Below are 22,099 nucleotides of genomic sequence, written 5' to 3' on the forward strand. Positions count from 1 at the left end.
TGCCTCACTCCCTTCTTAAACAGAGGGGTTACATTAGCGATTTTCCAGTCCTCTGGGACCCTCCCTGACTCCAGTGATTCCTGAAAGATCACCACTAATGCCTCCAATATCTCTTCAGCTATCTCTTTCAGAACTCTGGGGTGTAATCCATCTGGTCCAGGTGATTTATCCACCTTCAGACCTTTCAGTGTTGCCTCTCTCTTACCCTTTATATGTCTAAAAAAACTCTTGCAATCTTCTTTTATATTACTGGCTAGTTTCCCCTCATATTTAATCTTCTCCCTCCTTATTTCTTTTTCAGTTGTCCTTTGATGGTCTTTGTAGGCTTCTCAATCCCCTGGCTTCCCACTGCTCTTCGCCGCATTGTATGCTTTCTCTTTAGCTTTTATGCTGTCCCTGACTTCCCTTGTCAGCCATGGTTGCCTCGTCCTCTCTTTAGTATGCTTCTTCTTCCTAGGGATGAATTTTGGCTAAGTCTCCCAGATTACTCCCAGAAACTCCTGCCATTGCTGTTCCACTGTCTTTCCTGCTAGGCTCATCTCCCAGTCAATTCTGGCCAGCTCCTCCCTCATGGCTCTGTAGTTGCCTTTATTCAACTGTAATACCGTTACATCTGTTTCCAGCTTTTTCCTCTCAAATTGCAGGGCAAATTCTATCATATTATGGTCACTTCCTCCTAAGGGTTCCTTCACCTAAAGCTCCCTTATCAAATCAGCCTCATTACACATCACTAAATCTAGATTTGCCTGTTCCCTAGTGGGCTCCACCACAAGCTGCTCCAAAATGCCATCTCGTAGATATTCCACAAATTCCTTTTCTTGGGATCCACTACCAACCTGATTTTCCCAGTCTACCTGCATATTGAAATCCCCCATGATCACTGTAACCTTGCCTTTCTTACACACCTTTTCTAGCTCCTGGTGTATCTTGTGCCCCACATTCTGACCACTGTTCGGAGGCCTGTACATAACTCCCATTATGGTTTTTTTACCTTTGAGGTTCCTCAACTCTACCCACACAAATTCTACATCATCTGACCCTACGCCGTGTCTTGTTATCAATTTAATTTCATTTCTTACTAACAGAGCAACCCCACCCCCTCTGCCAACCTGCCTATCTTTTTGATAGGATGTATCTCCCTGGATATTTAGCTCCCAATCCTGATCCCCTTGCAGCCATGTCTCTGTGATGCCCACCACATCATACCCACCAAATCACATCCGCGCCACAAGCTCATTTACCTTATTTCGTATACTGCGTGCATTCAGATACAACACCTTCAGTCCTGTATTTCCCTCCCCCTTTCTCATTGTCATTCCTTTATCTAATGTGCTTGCAGTTAGATTCCTAGCCCTTTCCAAACACTCTGTCCTATTTTGTGTTCCGGAGAATTTAATAGCCTCTCCTGGGCTCTCTTTTCTTTTCATAATTTTCCATGAAGTTGAATCCACCCTCCCACATGCTAATCTGTTGCTTTGTTTCCCATTATTCATACTTCTTGGAGTTTTACCCTTCCCTTCCCCCCCACTTTCTAGTTTAAAGTCCTGTTGACCACCCTATTTACCCTTCTGGCTAGAACATTGGTCCCAGATCAGTTTAGGTGGAGACTGTCCCAACGGTACAGATCCCGCCTGTTCCAACACTGATGACAGTGCCCCATGAAATGGAACCCCTCTTTCCCGCACCACTCCTTTAGCCATGTGTTTACTTTCCTTATTCTCGCGTCCCTGTGCCAATTTGCACGTGGCTCGGGTAGTAATCCGGAGATTATAACCCTTGAGGACCTGTTCTTTAATTTAGTTCCTAATTCCTGATAATCCCCAAACAGGTGCTCTTTCCTACTCTTACCTATGTCATTTGTCCCAACATAGAACACAACAACTGGATCCTCCCCCTCCCTCTCCAATATCCTTGCAAGCCTGTCAGAGATGTCCCTTACCCTGGCACTGGGCAGGCAACATACCATGCGGGACTCTTGATCCTGCTTACAAAGGATGCTATCAATTCCCCTAATTATAGAATCCCCTACAACTACCACTTATCTTTTTGCTCCCCCTCTTGAATGGCCTCCTGTGCCATGGTGCCATGGTCAGCTGGCTCATCCTCCCTACAGCCCTGTTCCTCATCCACACAGGGAGCAAGTACCTCGTAACTGTTGGACAAGGTCAAGAGCTGAGGCTCCTCTGTTCCTGAACACAGGATCCTTCTACCTGCCTCACTTGCAGTCACACCCTGCTGACCCTGACCATTGACCGAATTTGAGGTACTTAATCTACCGGGTGTGACCACCTCCTGAAACAAAGCGTCCAGGTAACTCTCCCCCTCCTGCATGTGCTGCAGCGTCCAGAGCTCAGACTCCAGCTCATCAATTCTGAGCTGGAATTCCTCCAGCAACCAACACTTGCTGCAGATGTGGTCACTGCGGCTCACAATGGGATCTGCCAACTCCCACATCATACAGCTACAGCACATCACCTGCCCAGCCATCTCGAGTTTTTCCAGCACTTTCTGTGTTTACCAAATTATCATACATGGTGCAACATGGTTTGCAAGACATATTGTTAATCTTGTTTGCCCCTAATTTCCTTTCCACTTCTGGTGAAAAATGGCTTAATAGCCATTTACACATTTTCCATCAACCATTATAATGCTAAGATGACAGACTGTATTGCTCTGAGGTAATAGCTTATCTTGGGAGGCCAAATTCTTAGCTCTCTAGAGCTTTTTATGTTATATATATTTTTTTAAAGTACATTCCCATAGCTGCTATACATTGAAATGTACAACATTTTCATGAAATGACAACTCCTATCATCAGATTTGCAGATCATCAAAAGATTGACAGCTACTGAATATTTTAGGATTAACTCTGCTTCAAAGAGAATCAAATGTGTTCTAAGCAGAGTCTGTGACAACACAACTAAAAGCATTTTCCTCAGCATCTTTTCAAAATAAACATTCCTTTGATATAACTTTACCTTGTGACTAGCGCAATACATGCAAAACGTTGAAATGTGTGCTGAACAGTTGTTGAAAATACCACCATGTTACAACAATTGATTTAAATATTTTCAGAATGGAAATAAATGCAACATAAAAATTAAATGAAATCAAATTTACTTAAAAAGTAAGATATTTTAGTAATGGCACTTATAAGCCAAATCATTTGACATGGTATCCAATATGTTATGGGGCAATGCCTGTATAACCAGTTGCTTTTTTAAGTGCAATGCCAACAGGATTGTTTGGTCTTGCTCCTTTTAATTGTGGGCAACTTTTGCCGCACAAATAGTCTCAGATGGGATACAGGTCAGATTTTAATACATTTTCTTCAGGCCAATTTTGCAAGGAAACCTACAGTGCAGTTCATAAATCTGAATTTCTCAACAAGGAAGCTGCACATAGTTCAGAACATAGGAGCAAGAATTCCATTTGTGAGTGAACTACTGACAATTCAACAGTCAGTGCACACTGTCTGTGCTGTCAGCCCAATATTGGTGACTACTAATCAAGGTTTCCACATTCATATCTAACTTTAACTTTTCAACATTAATGTAATTTCAAAACTGCATTAGTATACATTTATGTTTTATCACGTGTTACAATCCAGTAAAAAACCAGTAACCTTTTGTTTAAAGTAGAGAAAGTTTGAAATCCCATTTACCCACTAGGAGAACAAAGCCACAAGAGTCCACAGTTTTAAACAAGCAAAATAAACTTTACTGTACAATCAGAAAAGGAAAATAATTTACAATATCCATCTTATACTCTAACATTCAGAATTATATCAATTTACAGGAAAATTGTGGTTGAACACACTGCACTGCACACTAAATGGCAGATGCAACCAAAAGAGATTCCATAGATTTCTCAGCAACCAACCAAGATGCCAGTGACTACAGTGAGTCAGAATATCTCATTAAAACTCTAGCCAGAATTGTGGCCTCGTTGGTGTTAGGCATTAAGGCAGGCAGGGAAGACAATATGGCGAGAAGGCCAAAAATCAGTTTCACCCCATTGTGAAACCAGTTTCCAATCATCCACTCTGCCCATCAATAGCGGTCTGCGTTTCCCATCATCACATGTTGGGAACTTAATTTCAACACTTTGGCATCTCATTATAAGCCCTGCTCACTGGAATCATCCCTCCATGCGGCATCATCCAGGCACATCGGCATGCAATTGTGCACTTGGTGAGCAGCAATTCGCTCCGGACTTCAAGGTTTGTTTGCCTATCTTGCTTCATCCGTGCCAGGCTTCCCAGGAAGCATCACATCACTTTTAGGGGGCTTACGGGCAAATCTCTACCTACCAGGCCAGCCATAAGGCGGGGGTGACTTTTCATTGGCTGCGGCGCTAGGGCGTGCTTGGGGAAGGGGGAGAAATGGCCTCAGGCAAGGGAAGAGACTGCAATGTGAGGGCTGTACTGGGGGAGGGGGTTATCCCAGGGTGAGTGTAGGGACACAGGTTGATCTGTGCAAGTGGCCTCAAGATGGTGAAGGCTGAGGAGGCAGTCTCCAGAGAAGATGAGGCCAGATGAAGATGTGAGGGTGCATATGAGAGAGTGAGTGGTGATGTCCTTTGAGCTGACAGTCAGTGAGATGCCAGTTAATGTGTGATGGCCTTGTGCATTTGTGAGTGTAGAGTGATGAGATAGTTGCCTTACCCTAGCAGCACAGATGAGATCATCCGTTTTCTGCACTGGATGGCCAACATCTTCTGTGCAGTATTGGCACTGACCACCCCTGCCACCACCTCCCAAGTCAGCATCTTGAGACTGGTGGGCCAGCCAGAGATAGGGTAAAGGACATCTTGGTGGGCCTCCACGGCATCCAGGGGGCTTCCCAGGGATGCATCACTGAATTTGGGGGCTTTCTGGCTTTTGGGGCCATGTCTTCACAGAGCAGTCCTGGGCTGCAGGCATTGAGAAGTGTGCGCACGGCTGCAATTTAAATATGGTGCCCTGTCTGAGGAAGCGGCGAGGTAATAGTATGGCGGGAAAATCAGAGGCTGCCACCAGAAAGATAGTGTGTTGCCTGTGGCTGCATAATTAACGAGGTGGAAATGGAACGATACGGCGTGAAAATCTGTCATTACGGCCAGCAAGTAAAACAACTTTTTTTCCTGCCCATTACCACACTCTGTGCAAATCTGGGATGATTCCACCCTCTGTCTCCCTCACAAGAGATTTCAACTCTTCACTTTTGAAGATCTAGCCTTTAAATTCCCTCAAAAGTTGCTCTAAGTTGGATTGCCTCAACGATTGTTCATTTCCCAATGGCCCAATCTCTGCTCCTTATACTGCGTTTCATGGGATTCACAAAACTGCACTCCTGCCTCTAATTACTAGCAGAATTCTAACTCTTCTGAAAACTGCTAGCTTCACTAAACTAGCATTGCCCCCCCCGAGTTTCTCTGGATTCCAGACTCGCGGCTGCACTGAGCTATAAATAGACCCCGAGGCTTGTTCTGAGCCCTAACCCTTTCCAGCATGGAGCCAATTACCTTCTGCCAGCTTCTCAGCTCCCCAGGGTTTCTCCACTCCCAAGGGATTTTCCTGAGCCTTTAACACATTGAATGACTCCTGGGGCTTCTCTGTGAGCTGCAAATCACATGATATCCAAATTACAGCTAACAGATGCACCAAAAGGCTCCTAGGGCTTTTCTTAGCTCTGCCTGGAGCCTGCTAACAGCAACACCTTTATTGTATCCAACCTCTTCCCCTGCTGTAGAGCACTCAGTTAAATTGAAACCAGAGAACCTTCTTAAGCTCCACTCATCTCCATGGCGAGACAGATTTTCAGGGTTCACTGAATGCTTTCAAACAAACTTAGACCGAACTCCCAAAACAAAACATCCCTATGGTCTGCACTTCATTGCAAGCAAAGTAGACATCACACCTTCAGCTCTCCAGCTACATAAGCTCATCTGCTGTTTCATGGCTCAATTTCTTCTATTCTGACTTGATTAAACAGACATGGGTGATCTTCTGAACTGCCATTTTCCTTTAGGTATTCTGACAATCTCTAAAGCCCAGCATTTTAGTTACCTTACCTTCACAACAATAATCTTCCCAGAACTAAACATTGCCTCCAAAATATTAACATGAACTGTGAACTAAGCATTCGTCACACACTTGGTTGTTCAACATCGAGGTAATTTGTGCTGAATGTTGAAAGCTTTTAGAATGAAGATTTTTATTTTATTTCCACGTATCATCACTCTTTTCATTTAATTCCTTGTAAGTTCATTTGAGGTTTCATGCCATCAGCTATGTTTGGTTATCTAGTGGGGAATGTGAAAATCTAAGTCTGAACTTCTCCTTCATTTAGTTGTAAAGAAGCCTGTACCATTACTAGGATTTTCTACAAGATTTCTGATCAAATTTAATCATCTTTAAAAATAAAATGTAATGAGTTGTTCATCGGACTCAAATCAATTAGGGGCTGGAAAGAAACAAGATGAGACCCCCACTGTGGAGTTGCAGTAGATGTGGACATAGCTTAAGGGAGGATGATACTGATATCGGGTAAACTCTGTCACCTGTACTCATGTGCAATGAGATTCCATACTGGGAACACAGCTGTATTCAATTATCCCTGTAGTCCAGACGTGCACAACTATTAATTTGTTTGTGACTGGATTGCCCCCTGTGGGCCAGTGTATTGCCAGTGATTTTAGAAGTGAGTTGCCACTAAATGTACAACATTTTTATGGAACATTAATTTCACGTGGCCTTCTCTATTTCACAAGCTTCTTGCAATTGTGCAGGCATGAAGAAAGAACAGTCCCAATCGTTACCTGTGACTGTTAATTCCATTCATAATCCACATTTTAATGAGAAAGAAGCAGAGTACCCAATTAGAGATGATGTGTTTTGTCCTCTATTGAGAACCGAACAGAAATTCCAGCCTTTTTGTTAATTATGCCTTTTGAAGCAATAAATCAGCACCTAATTATTTGAATATGTTGATGACTATTTATGAGAAGCCATGTGGTGTGGGCTCTTTAATTGGAGCTACAAAATTTCTTCTATTTGCCAAGTTATTTTGAAACCCAAGCATCAGCCTTACTTAAAAATAAATATGATTTCTTAAAACCTGTACTTCTACCTAATTGCATCAATATTCTGTTATGGGCAGGGAGAGACGTTGGACAATTTCTCCCCTTTCTCACCTCTTGACTGACCACAGTATGATATATTTTTGAGAAGGAATGTTTTAACCCCTTAAGTGCTGTGACTTTAAAGAACAGATAGGAAATGGGCTTTCTTATCGATTAAAATCTAAAGGGCAAATGCTTATTTCTCACAACACTCAAAATGTAATTGCAACAAACATTAACTTGTCATACATAGTAAATACACATACACAGGAAAATATGATTTTTAATGGTGTAACATGCACTTAAATTACTTAAAACAGTAAAATAAATAGGTCACTTCTTTCAAGAGTCCTTAAGATGGTGGTTGAAACGGTGCAAGCCTGAATGATTCTCTCTTGGTCCACTGGACACAGTGGAGGTTAGAATTTTTTGGCTTTTTCATATGAAATTATGACTGAGCTCCTGTAGTAACAATTTTTAATCCTGCAGGTAAAATGAATCAGCCCCACTTCAGTGCCTGAGATGACTTTCTTTTTGAGGTAGGGTCTAATGTTGAAAGTTGCATCCCTCTTGTCTTCGTATTCCAAACTAACCCACTGGGCTGCCCTTGTAGATTAATAAAATATTGGCTATCTCCAGCCAGTTTCAGTCATGTGGCAACAGCACTGATGTGTTCTATTGTCCACACAATAAGGTGATAGCAGATGTAATTGACACACAATGGGGAATGAATGATATTCCAACAACAATCCACCCATGATTATCCATCTGCATATCTTTATTTGAAATCCCACCTTCATGAGGCCAGCGAGTTTAGCCATTGTTACGTTACATCTCTTCAATTGAAATGGATAGGGTGGTCATCAACACCTGGGCAGGCCATGTACATTTTAATGACTTCCAGACACATGTCCTGGCGTGATGTTAGTCCCCTGTCCATATAGAAACCACAAAATAAGTCAACTGACCGCCCGGTGTCCATCTTGTCAAGGTACAGTGTCCATATTCCATGCTGCTTTTTAAAATAAAGTGTCCGTCTTCTAACACGCTTTATAGGCATATGACAATTTAAAAACATAATTTTTGCATTTTAAATGCTTTTTCAACTCTATGGGCAGGATTTTACACGTCGGCGAGCGGGGTGGGGCCCGTTCACCAACACATAAAATGACGCGCGGTGATATTGGGGGGATCTCCCAACATCACCGTGCCCCATTTAAATTTTCAGGAAGATGGGGGCGCAGTGAAATGAGCTGTGCACCTGCCGACCTGTCAATGGCCAATTGATGCCATTGACAGAGTCAATTATGTAAATAAAGGACCTTAAGATTGGTGGGCAGGCCAGGAGCCCTGGTGCGAACTAGAAAAAGCATGAAACCTAATCTACAGGTGGGATGAGGTTTCATGTAGCTTTTAAAAAAGTTTAATAAACTTTTTGGGGAAATTATGGACATGTTCCAGCTCATGTGACATTGTCACATGAGTGGACATGTTAGGGAAATTATACTTTTCTATTTTTAGGTTTTTAACATTTTGAGCTGATCTCCCTGAGGCTGTGTTTAGCCTCAGGGAGATGAGTGCGCTCTTTTGTGCACATGCGCAAAAGAACGCACTCTCGATTTTGGGACTTCCTCCCCCCTTAACCCCACCTGCACAGGGAGCACATAGCGCTTCTGTGTGGATGTCACGCTAGGCGGGTCTTAATTGACCTGCCCACATAAAATGGTGCCACGCCTCCGATCGGGGGCACGGATTGGAAGCGTGTCTGTGTGTGCCTGCCCATCAACATCCCCCCCAACGGGGGGAAAAGTTAGACCTATGTTTCTTCGAGGAATTACACAGCTATTAGAATTAATCATAAGAAGAAATTTGTTTGGAGCCTTAATGTCTGTGCAGGTTAAAACACATTTCTTTGTAACTATTAACAATAAAAATTGTCAAACATTAGCATCTGTCATCAAGTATAGTGTGATTTATTGTGTCTTTCTTCTTAATATACTCACAGGAACGTTGTGCTATATCTTATTGAATCACACTTTAATAAATTGCTAGAAGATGATGAACTGAGATATATGCACTGTTTTTCAATTAGAATAATTGAACATCCACTGAGGACATTTTGATGTTGTACTAATGATATTGTCATTCTGGATTCAACTTCAGCTTGGAGGGAGGGTGTAAACAGCACATTCAATCAAAAATGAAACAAGGGTGTGGAAATTCTACTTGCAGCCAAAGCCAGTACAATGTTGAAAAAGCAACTGTTTAGCAGTCTGTATCGGATAAGACCCAAGGCAAATTCAGCTTTGTGGCTCATTTAAAATCCAGATTAGGCATGAATATTTTGAATATATTCATCATAAGTACTATAACAGTGCATTTGTGATGCACTCTAATCTGAGTTCAAGTTCCACCATGGAAGTTAGGAAATTTAAATTCAGTTAATTAAATAAATATGGGGTTTTAAAAAAAAGCGATTGTCAGTAAAGGTGACCAGAAATTACTGGATTATTTGTTTTCTAGTGTCCTTTCGGGAAGGAAGCCTGCTGTCCTAATCCAGTCTGGTTCATATGTGAATACAGATGCACAGCAATGTGATTGACTGGTAACTGTTCTCTGAAGTGACCTAGCAAGCTGCTTAGTTTAAAGATGGGCAACAAATATTGGTCTTGGCAGCGAGGCCCACTTCCCATGAATAAATAAAAGAAAAACGTCTTAGCTCAGCTTTTCCCTGAGGCAAAATGATGTTCCAGTGGTGTCCTCTTGTTATGTTAGCTTGTATAATTGATATACATTGGCATCCTCCATTGAAGTCCTAGATCATGATCAGAAAGAAGCATTGGAAAGGATAAGTTCACTTCATTCTGTCTCCCCTCATAGCACAGTTTTAAGTTCTGGGACGATCCTTGTCACTCTTCTCTGAACTGTCTCAATGCATTAATGTCCTTTTGGAGGCAGGTAACCAGGTATTCACAGAGATCAAAGATTACAGCATCTTAATATGACTCATAAGGAAAATATACCCTAATATTTTATTAGGATTGTTAAAAACAACATAAGGTTGACTGGGTGTTTTCAGAGATTGGCTAGTTTGTGATGCTGCAATGTTTAGAAGATTATAAAAACCAGTTAAAAGTGCTTGACTCTTCTACATTTATGTGGTTTAATGTTAAAATGACTTAAATTTTCATCTCATAGTATGGGCTTCATGATGCCGGTTTGGTTAATGTTGGCAGGGACAGGAAATGTAAAAACTGTCTATTCATGACATTGTTGCAAACATGCTTGAATTGAATTTATCAGATAATCTTGCATCCAAAGGCTTGATAAAATGATTGGCCCTACATGGAAAACAGTTTCTATTCATTAAACATTTATTCTTCCATACAATTGTGTTTTTCAGAAGACCTCACCTAATTTGAGGAAAAAAAACTGATGTGCTAACCGAGCAGAATTGTCGAAAACTGCTGTTTGTTTTCTGCTACTGCAATTTTATTAAATACATCAACATTAAGTTTTCAGCTATAGAGATCTGGATTGAAAAATTAGTATTCCTGCACTGCACTTTGCCAATCTGAAAAGTGACATTTGGCAAAGAAACAAATTATACCAATTCCAGACTTGACCTACAAACACTGAGTACCACATTGTATTGCTATTGATTATATATATTTCTTATATAATGGCTCTTTTCTCATTTATCCTCACTTGACAATCAGATTCAGGTACACTATCCAGAAATCAAAGTATTCCAAAGATATATCATCAAAGTGCAAAAGAAACCATAGACCTATATGATAAGTTGAGCTAATGCCAAGTTCCTCCACTGTAGAATGCCTAGTCAGTGCTTGGCACCTATCCTATACTGCTGGTCCAAGGTTTTAAACTTCCCTCACATGGAATTAGAGTTCTGGATCCATGCCAAACATAATTTCTTTTGCAGTGTTCTTGAAATCCTTTTCAATAACTGTCATGAATAAGGGCATATCTTAGCAAACATTTTGGATGTGTAAGTGCTGAAAGGAGGAGAATTTTTTTCACTCAGTGAATCTCTGGAATTCTCAACTCCAGAAAGCTCTTGAATATACTTAATGACTGAGTATCAAGATTGAGATTGATAAATTTTTGGACACTAGGAGAATCAAAGGATATGGTGATAAGGCAGGAAAATGGGGTTGAGGTAGAAGATCAGCCATCATCCTATTGAGCAAATAGGAAGTGATATATGATCTACCCTGCACCCTATTTGTACTTAGTGCTATTAGGCTTTGTGGTCATGGCTGTTGCTGACTTGAGAAATGCACATTCTAGTTTCAGAGCTGTTTAGTACTAATTATCACTGAGCTTTTATACTTTAGTTTTGTGATCTGACTATTTTGTTTGTACAAGCCAACAAAGCCCTCTTGTAAACAAAGTCAATCAAGCTGAACATTTTTAATATATTATCAACATCCACAAAAGAAAGCTTCAAAGAAAGATAAATATGCAGCACGGCCATAGTCTGATTGATTTCACAAAGTAAGTTAACTCTTAAAATTGCAAAAACAACTCTAACAAGGCCGAGTATTTTCTGTTTTGGTACAATTTTAACTCTGCAGCTTTTACAGCAAAAGTATGACTTTATTTTATTCAACAACACCTTCGCAGTAAGCACCAAGTCAAATGTTAATCGAAAAGCAGAAAACTGCAGATGCTACAAGTTTGAAATAAAAACAGCAAACGCTGGAAACACTCAGCAGGTTGGGCATCATTGGTGGAGAGAGAAACAGAGTTAAGTTTCAGGTCGGCAATCTATTATCAGGACTGGGATGTAATTGGTTTTGAGCAAGGGGTGGGACAAAGACAAAAGAAAAGTCTGTGATAGGGCGAAATACAGCAGAGATTCAATGACAAAGTTGTTCTTACAGGGCCAAAGGGAATGGTCATGGAAAAAGAAAAGAAAGAAACAAACAAAAGATGTACCTAGTGTGGCTGCCTGAAAGTGAAAATAAGAGAAAAATCAGGGCATGCAAAAAAAAGGAAACAACATGAGCATCAAGAATTTACAGTCTGAAATTATTGAGCTCAATGTAATCCAGAAGGCTGTAAACTGCCTAAGTGAAAGATGAGGTGCTGTTCCTCAAGCTTTCAAAAATAAAGAGGACAGAGATGTCAGTGTGAAAGCAAGGTAGAGAACTAAACTGACAGACCACCGGAAGTTTGGGGTCATTCTTGTAGAATGAATGGAGGTGTTCTGCAAATCATACAGTCACCAAATTTGTGTCTGGTCTCCCTAAATGTGGAGGAGACCACATTGTGAGCAGTAAATGCAGGAGACAAATTTGAAAAGATTAGTAAGGGCAAATGCAGGTCCATTACAGGAGGAGCCAGGGGAATTCATGGTGGTGAACAGGGAAATGGTGGAGAAACTAAATAATTACTTTGTGTCTGTCTTCACGAAGGAAGATTCAGAAAAACTCGCAGCGATACTAGGGAACTGAGGGACTTGTGAAAATGACGAAATTAATATAGAAATTAATATTAATAGAGAGGAAGTATTCAAAAATTAATTGGATTGAAGGTTGATCAATCACCTGGACCAGATGAGCTACATCCCAGAGTGTTGAAAATGGTGGCTATAGGGATAGTGGATGCATTGGTGGTTATCTTTCAAAGTTCTATAGATTCTGGAAAGGTTTCTCAAACTGGAAAGGAACAAATGTAACCCCATTATTTCAGAAGGGTGGGTGGGGGAAAATGAAGAACTACAGACCTGTTAATTTGACACCAGTAGTAGGGAAAATGTTAGAATCTATTATAAAGGATGTGACAATCATGTGTGACAAACCTGTTGGAGTTTTTTGAGGATGTTAACTGTAGCATAGATAAAAGAGAGCCAATGAATATGGAGTATTTGGATTTTCAGAAGGCTTTTTGTTAGATACCACACAAGAGGTTAGTAAACAAAATTAGAGCACAATGGATTGGGGTAATGTACTGGAATGGATTGAGAACTGATCAACAGACAAAAAACAGAGAGTAGGAATAAACAGGTCATTCTCAGGATGGCAGACTGTTATTAGTGGGGCACCACAAGGATCAGTGCTGGAACAACAGCTATTCACAATCTGTATAAATTATTTGTGTATCTAAGAGGGATCTAAGATTTCACGCTGTATAATTTTATAAAATGTATATAGCTAGCCTCATGGTTATTTCTAAAATTGTAAAAACTGGGCAAAGACCTTTTAAAATGGCTGAATCAATGTCTGTCTGTGACCCTTGAGCAAAAGGGGCTATCTGGCAGTATCGAAGAAACTTGCTCTACATTATCCCTGAAGAGATGATAACAACTCCTTATGGGCTGCACAGACCATATTAAAAAAGAGAATTTTCAAGGCCATCTGCATTTCAGAACCCAGATTGGCCAACTGCAGTCTATTTGTCTGCTAGTACAAAGGGCCACACAGCCTTCCTTTGTGGTGCATCATTTGTAAGGGCTATATTAAGTAACAAAGAGAAGCAGAGAAGAAGGGCCCTGGGATAATTGATATTATTTGATATTAAAGTATCTTTCAAAAGGTTTAATTTAATTTAAAGGGGTAAGTCATGGCAGGAGAGCTCAAAGCTGTGGTATGCCCCTCCTGCACTATGTGGTAAGCCAGGAACATTTCTAGAGCCTAGGGCCAGCATGTGTGCAGGAAGTGTCTCTAGCTGCAGCTCTTAGAAGCCCAGGTTTCGGAGCTGGAGTCACTGTGGATAATCCGTGAGGTGGAGAGTAAGAGTATCATGGATAGCACATATAGAGACGTGGCCATACCACAGGCTAAGAGTCCACAGGCAGGAAGGGAATGGGTGACCACCAAGCAGAGCAAGAGGACTAGGCAGGCAGTGCAGGAATTTCCTGTGGCTATTCCCCTGCTAAACAGATATACTGCTTTGGATACTGTTGGGGGGAATGGCCTCTCAGGAGAAAGCAGCAACAGCCAAAATCATTGCACCATGGTTACCTTTGCTGCACAGGGGGTGGGTAAAATGTATGGGAATGCAAGAGTTACAGGGGATTCAATTGTAAGGGGAATAGACAGGCGTTTCTGTGGCCGCAAACGAGATTCCAGGATGGTATGTTGCCTCCCTGGAGCTAGGGTCAAGGATGTCTCAGAGCGACTACAGGACATTCTGAAAGGGGACGGTGAACAGCCGGTGGTTGTGGTACACATTTGTACAAACGACATAGGTAAAAAAAAGGATGAGGTCCTAGAAGCAGAATATAGGGAGTAAGGAAGTAAGTTGAAAAGTAGGACCTCAAACCAATCCCACGTGCTAGTCAGAGTAGAAATAGCAGGATATATCAGATGACTACGTGGCTGAAGAGATGATGTGAGGGGGAGGGTTTCAGATTCTGGGGACATTGGGACAGGTCTGGGGGAGGTGGGACCGGTACAAACTGGATGGGTTACACCTGGGCAGGACCAGGACTGATGTCCTCGGGGGAATATTTACTAGAATGGTTGGGGAGGGTTCAATCTAAAATGGCAGGGGGATGGGAACCTGTGCAAGGCGTCAGGGGAGGGGGAATCAAGGACAAGAGCAAAATACGGAAAGGGGATTAAGAAAAGTGATAGGCAGAGAAACCAAGGGCAAGAATCAAACAGCGCCTCAGTGAAAAATAGCGGGAATGAGACAAGTAATGTTAAAAAGACAAGTCGTAAGGCTTTGTGCCTTAACGTGAGCAGCATTCGCAATAAAGTGGATGATTTAACCGCACAAATAGGTGTAAACAGGTATGATACAGTCAGGATTATGGGATGGGAACTGAATATCCAGGGCTATTCAGTATTTAGGAAGGACAGACAAAAAGGAAAAGGCGGTGGAGTTGCATTGCTGGTTAAAAAGGAAATTAACGCAATAGTGAGGAACGATATTAGCTCTGACAATGTGGAATCTGTATGGGTAGAGCTGAGAAACACTAAGGGGCAAAAAATATTAGTGGGGGTTGTATATAGACCCCCAAACTGTAGTGGTGATGTTGGGAATGGCATTAAACGGGAAATTAGAGACGCATACAATAAAGGAGCATCTTTAATTATGGGTGACTTTAATCTGCATATGGATTGGGCAAATCAAATTAGTAACAGAGGAGGAATTCCTGGAGTGTCTAAGGGATGGTTTACTGGACCAATACATTGAGGAACCAACTAGAGAAGAGGCCATCCTGGACTGGGTATTGTGTAATGAGAAAGGAATAATTGGCAATCCAGTTGTGCGAGGCCCCTTGGGGATGAGCGACCATAATATGATAGAATTCTTCATCAAGATGGAGAGTGACATAAGTTGTTTCTGAGACTAGGGCCCTGAATCTTAATAAAGGAAACCACAGTGATATGAGGCGCAAGTTGGTTATGATGGATTGGGAAACATTACTTAAAGGGATGACAGTGGATAGGCAATGGCAAATGTTCAAAGAGTACGTGGGTGAGCTGCAACAATTGTTTCTTCCTAAGATAAAAGCAAAAAACTGCGGATGCTGGAAATCCAAAACAAAAACAGAATTACCTGGAAAAACTCAGCAGGTCTGGCAGCATCGGCGGAGATGAACAAAATTGACGTTTTGAGTCCTCATGACCCTTCAACAGAATAGGCAGAATTGTTTCTTCCTGTCTGGTGCAAAAGTGAAATAGGATAGGTGGCCAAACCATGGCTTACAAGGGAAATTAGAGATAGTATTAGGTCCAAGGAAGAGGTATACAAATTGGCCAGAAAAAACAACAGACCTGAGGATTGGGAGCACTCTAGAATTCAGCAAAGGAGGACCAAGGGATTGATTAAGAAAGGGAAATTAGAGTTCAAGAGTAAGCTTGCGGGGAGCAAAAAAAGTTTCTATAGTTATGTGAAGAGAAAAAGGTGAAGGGAAATGTCCCTTACCGTCAGAAACAGAGGAATTTATAATGGGGAACAAAGAAATGGCTGACCAACTAAATACATTATTTGGTTCTGTCTTCACAAAGGACACAAATAATACGTCAGAAATGTTAGGGAGCACAGGGTTTAGTGAGAGGGAAGAACTAAAGGAAATCAGTATTAGTAGGGAAATGGTGTTGGAGAAATCGATGGTTCAAAGGCCGATAAATCCCCAGGGCCAGATAATCTACATCCCAGAGTACTTGAGGAAGTGGCCCTAGAAACATTGTTTGTTCGCCATTATAAATTCCTCTGTTTCTGACGATAAGGGACCACATTTCCCCTCACCAATCTTTTTCTCTTCACATAACTATAGAAACTTTTATGGTCAATTTTTTGTTCCCCGCAAGCTTACTCTTGAACTCTATTTGGTGGTCATCTTCCGTGATTATATAGACTCTGGAACAGTTCCTACAGATTAGAGGGTAGCTAATGTAGCCTCGCTATTTAAAAAGGGAGGTAGGGGGAAAACAGGGAATTATGACTAGTCAGCCTTACGTTGGTAGTGGGGAAAACTCGAGAGTCCATTATAAAAGATTTAATAGCTGAGCACTTTGGAAACAGTGGTAGAATCGGACAGAGTCAGCATGGATTTACGAAAGGGAAATCATGATTGACAAACCTACTGGAATTTTTCAAGGATGTAACTACTGGGGTAGATGAGGGGGAGTTAGTGGATGTGGTTTAGTTGGACTTTAAGAAGGCTTTCGACAAAGCCCCACATAAGAGAGTAAGAGAGTAGCATGTGAAATTAAACTGTATGAGATTGGGGGTAGTGTATTAAGATGGATAGAAAACTGGCTAGCAGACAGGAAACAAAGAGTAGGAATAAACGGTTCTTTTTCCAAATGGCAGGCAGTGACTAGTGGGGTACCGTGGGGTTTGGTGCTGGGACCCCACTATTCACAATATATATTAATGATCTAAATGAGGGAACTAAATGGAATATCTCCAAATTTGCAGATGACACAATGCTGGATGGGAGGGTGAGCTATGAGGGGGATGCAGGGGTGCTTCAATGTGATTTGGACAAGCTGAGTGAGTGAACAAATGCATGGCAGATGCAGTCTAATGTGGATAAATGTGAGCTTATCCACTTTGGTAGCAAAAACAGGAAGGCAGATTATTAGCTGAATGGCCATAAATTGAGAGAGGGCAACGAGACCTGGGTGTCCTCATACACCAGTCACTGAAAGTAAGCAAGCAGGTGCACTGGCGGTAAAGAAGGCAAATGGTATGTTGGCCTTCATAGCAAGAGGATTCAAGTGCAGGAACAGGGATGTCTTGCTGCAATTATACAGGGCCTTGGTGGGACCACAGCTGGAATATTGTGTGCAGTTTTGGTCTCCTTATCTGAGGAAGGAGATACTCGCTGTAGAGGGAGTGCAGCGAAAGTTTACCAGACTGATTCCTGGGATGACAGGACTGACATATGAGGAGAGACTGAGTCGGTTAGGATTACATTCGCTGGAGTTCAGAAGAATGAGGGGGATCTCATAGAAACCTATAAAATTCTAATAGGACTAGACAGGGTAGATGCAGGAAGGATGTTCCCGATGGTGGGGGGTCCAGAACCAAGGGTCACAGTCTGAGGATATGGAGTAGACCATTTAGGACCGAGATGAGGAGAAATTTCTTCACCCAGAGGGTGATTCACTACCACAGAAAGTAGTTGGGCCAAAACATTGTATGTTTTCAAGAAGGAGTTAGATATAGCTCGTGGGGTAAAAGGGATCAAAAGACATGGGGAGAAAGCCGGACCAGGCTATTGAGTTGGATGATCAGCCATGATCATACTGAAAGGTAGACCAGCTCGAAGGACCAAATGGCCTACTCCTGCTCCTATTTTCTATGTTTCTATGTGAACAATCTCAGGGGCCCAGATGAGGGATACAGACCCTCTATCAAAGGTGGTGTGGAGAGATGGGAGTCATGTGACATGGACCTCGAGCTGATTGAGCCAGTTATACTGATTTGCTCTATTGCAAACTCAGTCTGCCATTTTACCATCCTACAAACAGCCAGAAAAGGAGCTCTCCTCAGGTCAAATACCTGACCCCATCTATACTGTTTTCTGCTGGAACTTCTGTGCCATTGCCAACAAGACTGATTCATCTCTACATGCCTCTCATCATGTGAAGTCAACACCACCGGAAAAGTGAATTAAACCACATTGATTTTCAGCCCGCCGACCTCCGTGAAGGAATACCTCTTTGGAATTTGATTCTGGACTCTGGAATCCAGGTGAAACAATATTTCTATTCTCTGTGGTCTCTGCACTGTAATGTTTTCTTTTCTCTGTCCCTCTTTTACTGTAGGAATGCAAAGGATTGCATTGCTGCCCTCCTCCTGCGGTTTGCGGGTGTGAAAATAAATTAACCCTTTGAGTTCATCCTATCTTCAGTTTGCTGTGGAGTTATTGATAGAAAATTGGATCACACCAAAGCTGAGGAGTTGGGAAATATGCCACTGCTTGTAAAGGTGGAAGCAAATCAAAAACATCTTTCTGTTTATGGACAGGTAGTGGGAGGAGAAATGAGTGCTGTTTAAATTAGACCCTCTCCTATCTTTAACAGAAACTGGAAGCTCAAATCCAGGATCACTCATTTGAATTTGACCAGAGTCCAAGACAAGCCAAAGTTGATATAGAAGAACCATTGGAAACCAAGGCCTGAATCTTCCGGTCGGTGTGCGGGGGCAGGCCCCACTTGCCAAAGCGTAAAATGACACACAACAATGCCGAGTGTGTGTCCTGACGTCACTGTGCGTCATTCCAATCTTCAGTTCGGCGCATGCGCACCAGAGTCAGTTGCGCACCCACTGAACTGCCAACGGCCTATTAAAGCCATTTAAAAAGTAATTGAAATAATTAACAGCGCTGCCCATCCAAATTTAAGGTTGGCAGGCAGGTGATGAGCTCAGGTGGCCTTTGCATTTATCATGAAACCTCATCCACAGGCAGGATGAGGTTTTCTGAAGGCTTTATGAATCAAATAAATTTTTTATTTAAATTCATTGACATGTCCCAGCTCATACACTGTTATGTGAGGGGACATGTCTGAAAAATTTTCTAAATTCTTTTTTACAAAGTTTTTTATTATGAAATTAAACTCCCTGAGGCAGCTCTGTGCCTCAGGGAGATTTCTGTGCTCTTTCCTCCCCCCGCCCACACAAGGAGTGCTAAGCACTTCCAGGTACAGGTCACACTGGGCGAGCCTTAATTGGCCCGCCCACGCAAAATGGCAATGCCCAGCAGATCGCGGGTGGTGATCGGCTACATGCCTGCCCGTGCCTGCTCCCGAATCGCCTGTCTGACGGGGAGAAAACTCCCCCCAAAAAGGGGGAGAATGGCGCGATGACAGGAACAAATTTTAAAACACAGTGGGCAGAATTTTGCCCTCGGATGGCGTGCGGGCCCCACTGGCTCGGCGGCTGGCGGGCATCCAAACTCCGCCGCCGTAATGGGGCCAGCTGTCATTGTGAGTGGGCGGACCAACTAAGGCCCGCCCAGCAGCCTGCCCGGCAGTAAGCGCTATGCACATCCAATGCGGGAGTTGGAGGCATTCCCCAAATGTCAAATTGCGCTCTTTCACGCATGTGTGCAAAAGAGCGCACTGCTCCCTGAGGCAAAGTGCTGTCTCAGGGAGTTTACTGACAGGTAAGAAAAGTCAAAAAATATTATGCCACATGAGATGGGACATGTTAATAAGAAACACATAAAGTTTATTAAATTTTTAAAAAACGGACATGAAACTTCATCCCGCCAGTGGATGAAGTTTCATGAATAATCTGGAGCCTGTTGGGGCTCCTGGCCTGCCTGTCAGCCTTAAGCTTGGATGGGCAGGGTCTTTAACAGGTTAATTAGCCTGTCAATGGCTTTAATTGGCCATTGACAGGTCGGCGGGCGGACAGCTGATTTCGCTGTCTGCCCATCTTCCTGAAGATTTAAATGGACCGGGATGACGTCGGGGGTTCCTCCCGACATCATCCTGTGTCATTTTCTCCTCGGCGAGCGGGCCCCACCCCCAAATCGCCGAGGGGGAAATCCTGGCCAGTAACTTAATACAGCAAATTTCTTTTCCATTACACCAAGAAACTGACAACTTTAGATGCCCAGATGTGGGTTTAGAAAGGAAATTTGAACACTGAAACATTAGCACCCCTGGCACAGAACAATTGAAGGTTGTAGCTAGATAGGTACAGTTAAGGTTGCCCAGCAGAGTGAAGAGAAGTGAACAGATCCAGTTTTTGGTAGAACATTTGGTACTCACATTACTGATACTGCAGTTAGATACAAAGCTTAACCATGACCCCAAATCTCTGCCCAATCAACCTCCCTTGCCAAATTCACACTGGAAAAGATCAGATTGCAGCTACAGTTTCAGAAGAGTGGAACAAGGGAGAAAGGAGAGAGATAGAGAGATAGGTTGAGGGAACAGGAGAGATAGAGGGAGAAAGGTGAGAGAGAGAGGGATAGAGAGAGCGGTCAAGGGAACAGGGGAGAAAAAGAGAGAGAAGAATTCCAGCTGCAAAAATTGGAAATTGAGCTAGCAACTCATAGGGAGAGAGAAACCAGACAGCTGGAAATTGCGAGGAGAAATCTCTCTCTACCTGATATCACCCCACCCACTATCTCTCTAATCCAGAACCATTCTCTGAGGCCCTAAAGTATGTTAGGTTCATTCCTAATTTCAAGAAGAGTGATGTGGAGTCATTTTTTGCCACTTTTGACACAGGACATTTTAGCAGGGCAGCTAAAATAGCCATCAGATATCTGGACATTTCTAATTCAAGGGCAGTTGTCATGAAGAGCCCAAGACGTCTACTCCATGCTGACTCCTGATGTGTCTGTAAATTGTGAGCAGACCAAGGCTGCTATCCTAACCTCCTATGAGTTAGTCCTGGAGGTATATCACCAACAATTCCAGAACGCTCGTAAGAAGCTCACACAAACCGACATCAAATTTGAACGGCTGAAGCAAATTGTGTTTGACCTATGGGTAAGGTCTCGAAGAATTCAATGCATCTCGGAGGGACTGAGTGAGTTGCTGTTGTTGGAGGAGCTCTCCAACGCTCCAACTTGCAGATGCACTTAGAGGAGCAGAGAATCCTCACAGCTAGGGATGTGGCCATCGTGGCAGACAGCGATGATCTCACTCATAGGCCTGTAAACTCTCCAAACCATTCCTGTGAGCACTGGGGAGATAAGCAGGGCGATCTAGATAGGAAAGGTCCCCTACCTGAGACAGAAACCACAAAGGAGGTAACAAGAAGACCTCCTGAAGCATTAAAGGAGAACTCCCAGAGACCAGTATGTTTTCATTGCAATAAAATAGACCTTTCCATGCTTGAGTGCTAGAAATTCAGAGAGAAGCCCATAGCTCTAATTGGGCTCCATATGAGTAGTCACCCAAAAGATGCCCCAATCGATAGTGAAGCAAACTAGGCAGAAACTCTTGCGACTGAAAATTAATCTTTGGAGGGCATGGTACTTTGTGTGTCTGAGTCGGACAAACTCCCAGAGAGCTTCCAGAGTTTTTTCCTTTCTGGAACAGTGTCTCCATACCCGTCCCAGAAGGTGTGCAAGTCTGTTGTACTGATCTGGGACACAGGGGCCACTCAGCCCTTAATGTAAGAGGGGAACATAAACCTACCCCCTGAGTCCCCCCCTGAAGGCCAAAACACTGATCAATGGAGTGGGAGGAGAGTCTCTGTTTTCACCCTTCCATAGAGTCCACCAAGAGTGTGACCTCATTCAAACCCTGTCACAACAGGAAATGTCCCTGTTTGGGAATTGTTCCCAAGAAAGGCGGGGGGGGGGGAGGGTAAAATTCCAAGAAGTATGGGAAACAAAGCAGCTGGTTAGCGTGTGTGTGTGGGGGTGGTGGGGGGGGGGGGGTGGATTCAACATCATGGAAAATTATGAAAAAACTGAAAAGAAAGGAGTGCCCAGGAGAGGCTACTAAAGTCTCCAGAAGACAAAACAGAACAGAGTGTTTGGAAAGGGCTAGGAATCTAACTTCAAGCACATCAGATGAAGGGACGACAATGAGAA

General features: G+C 42.7%; 1 protein-coding gene across 2 annotated transcripts in view; it reads right to left on the bottom strand.

The window, feature by feature from the left end:
- Positions 1–22,099, bottom strand: part of LOC121280339 (contactin-4-like) — a 1,234,817-nt gene that overhangs the window by 859,491 nt on the left and 353,227 nt on the right. The window lies entirely within an intron of this gene.

This window comes from Carcharodon carcharias, chromosome 7, assembly GCF_017639515.1.
Source record: "Carcharodon carcharias isolate sCarCar2 chromosome 7, sCarCar2.pri, whole genome shotgun sequence".
Classification (NCBI taxonomy): Eukaryota; Metazoa; Chordata; class Chondrichthyes; order Lamniformes; family Lamnidae; genus Carcharodon; species Carcharodon carcharias.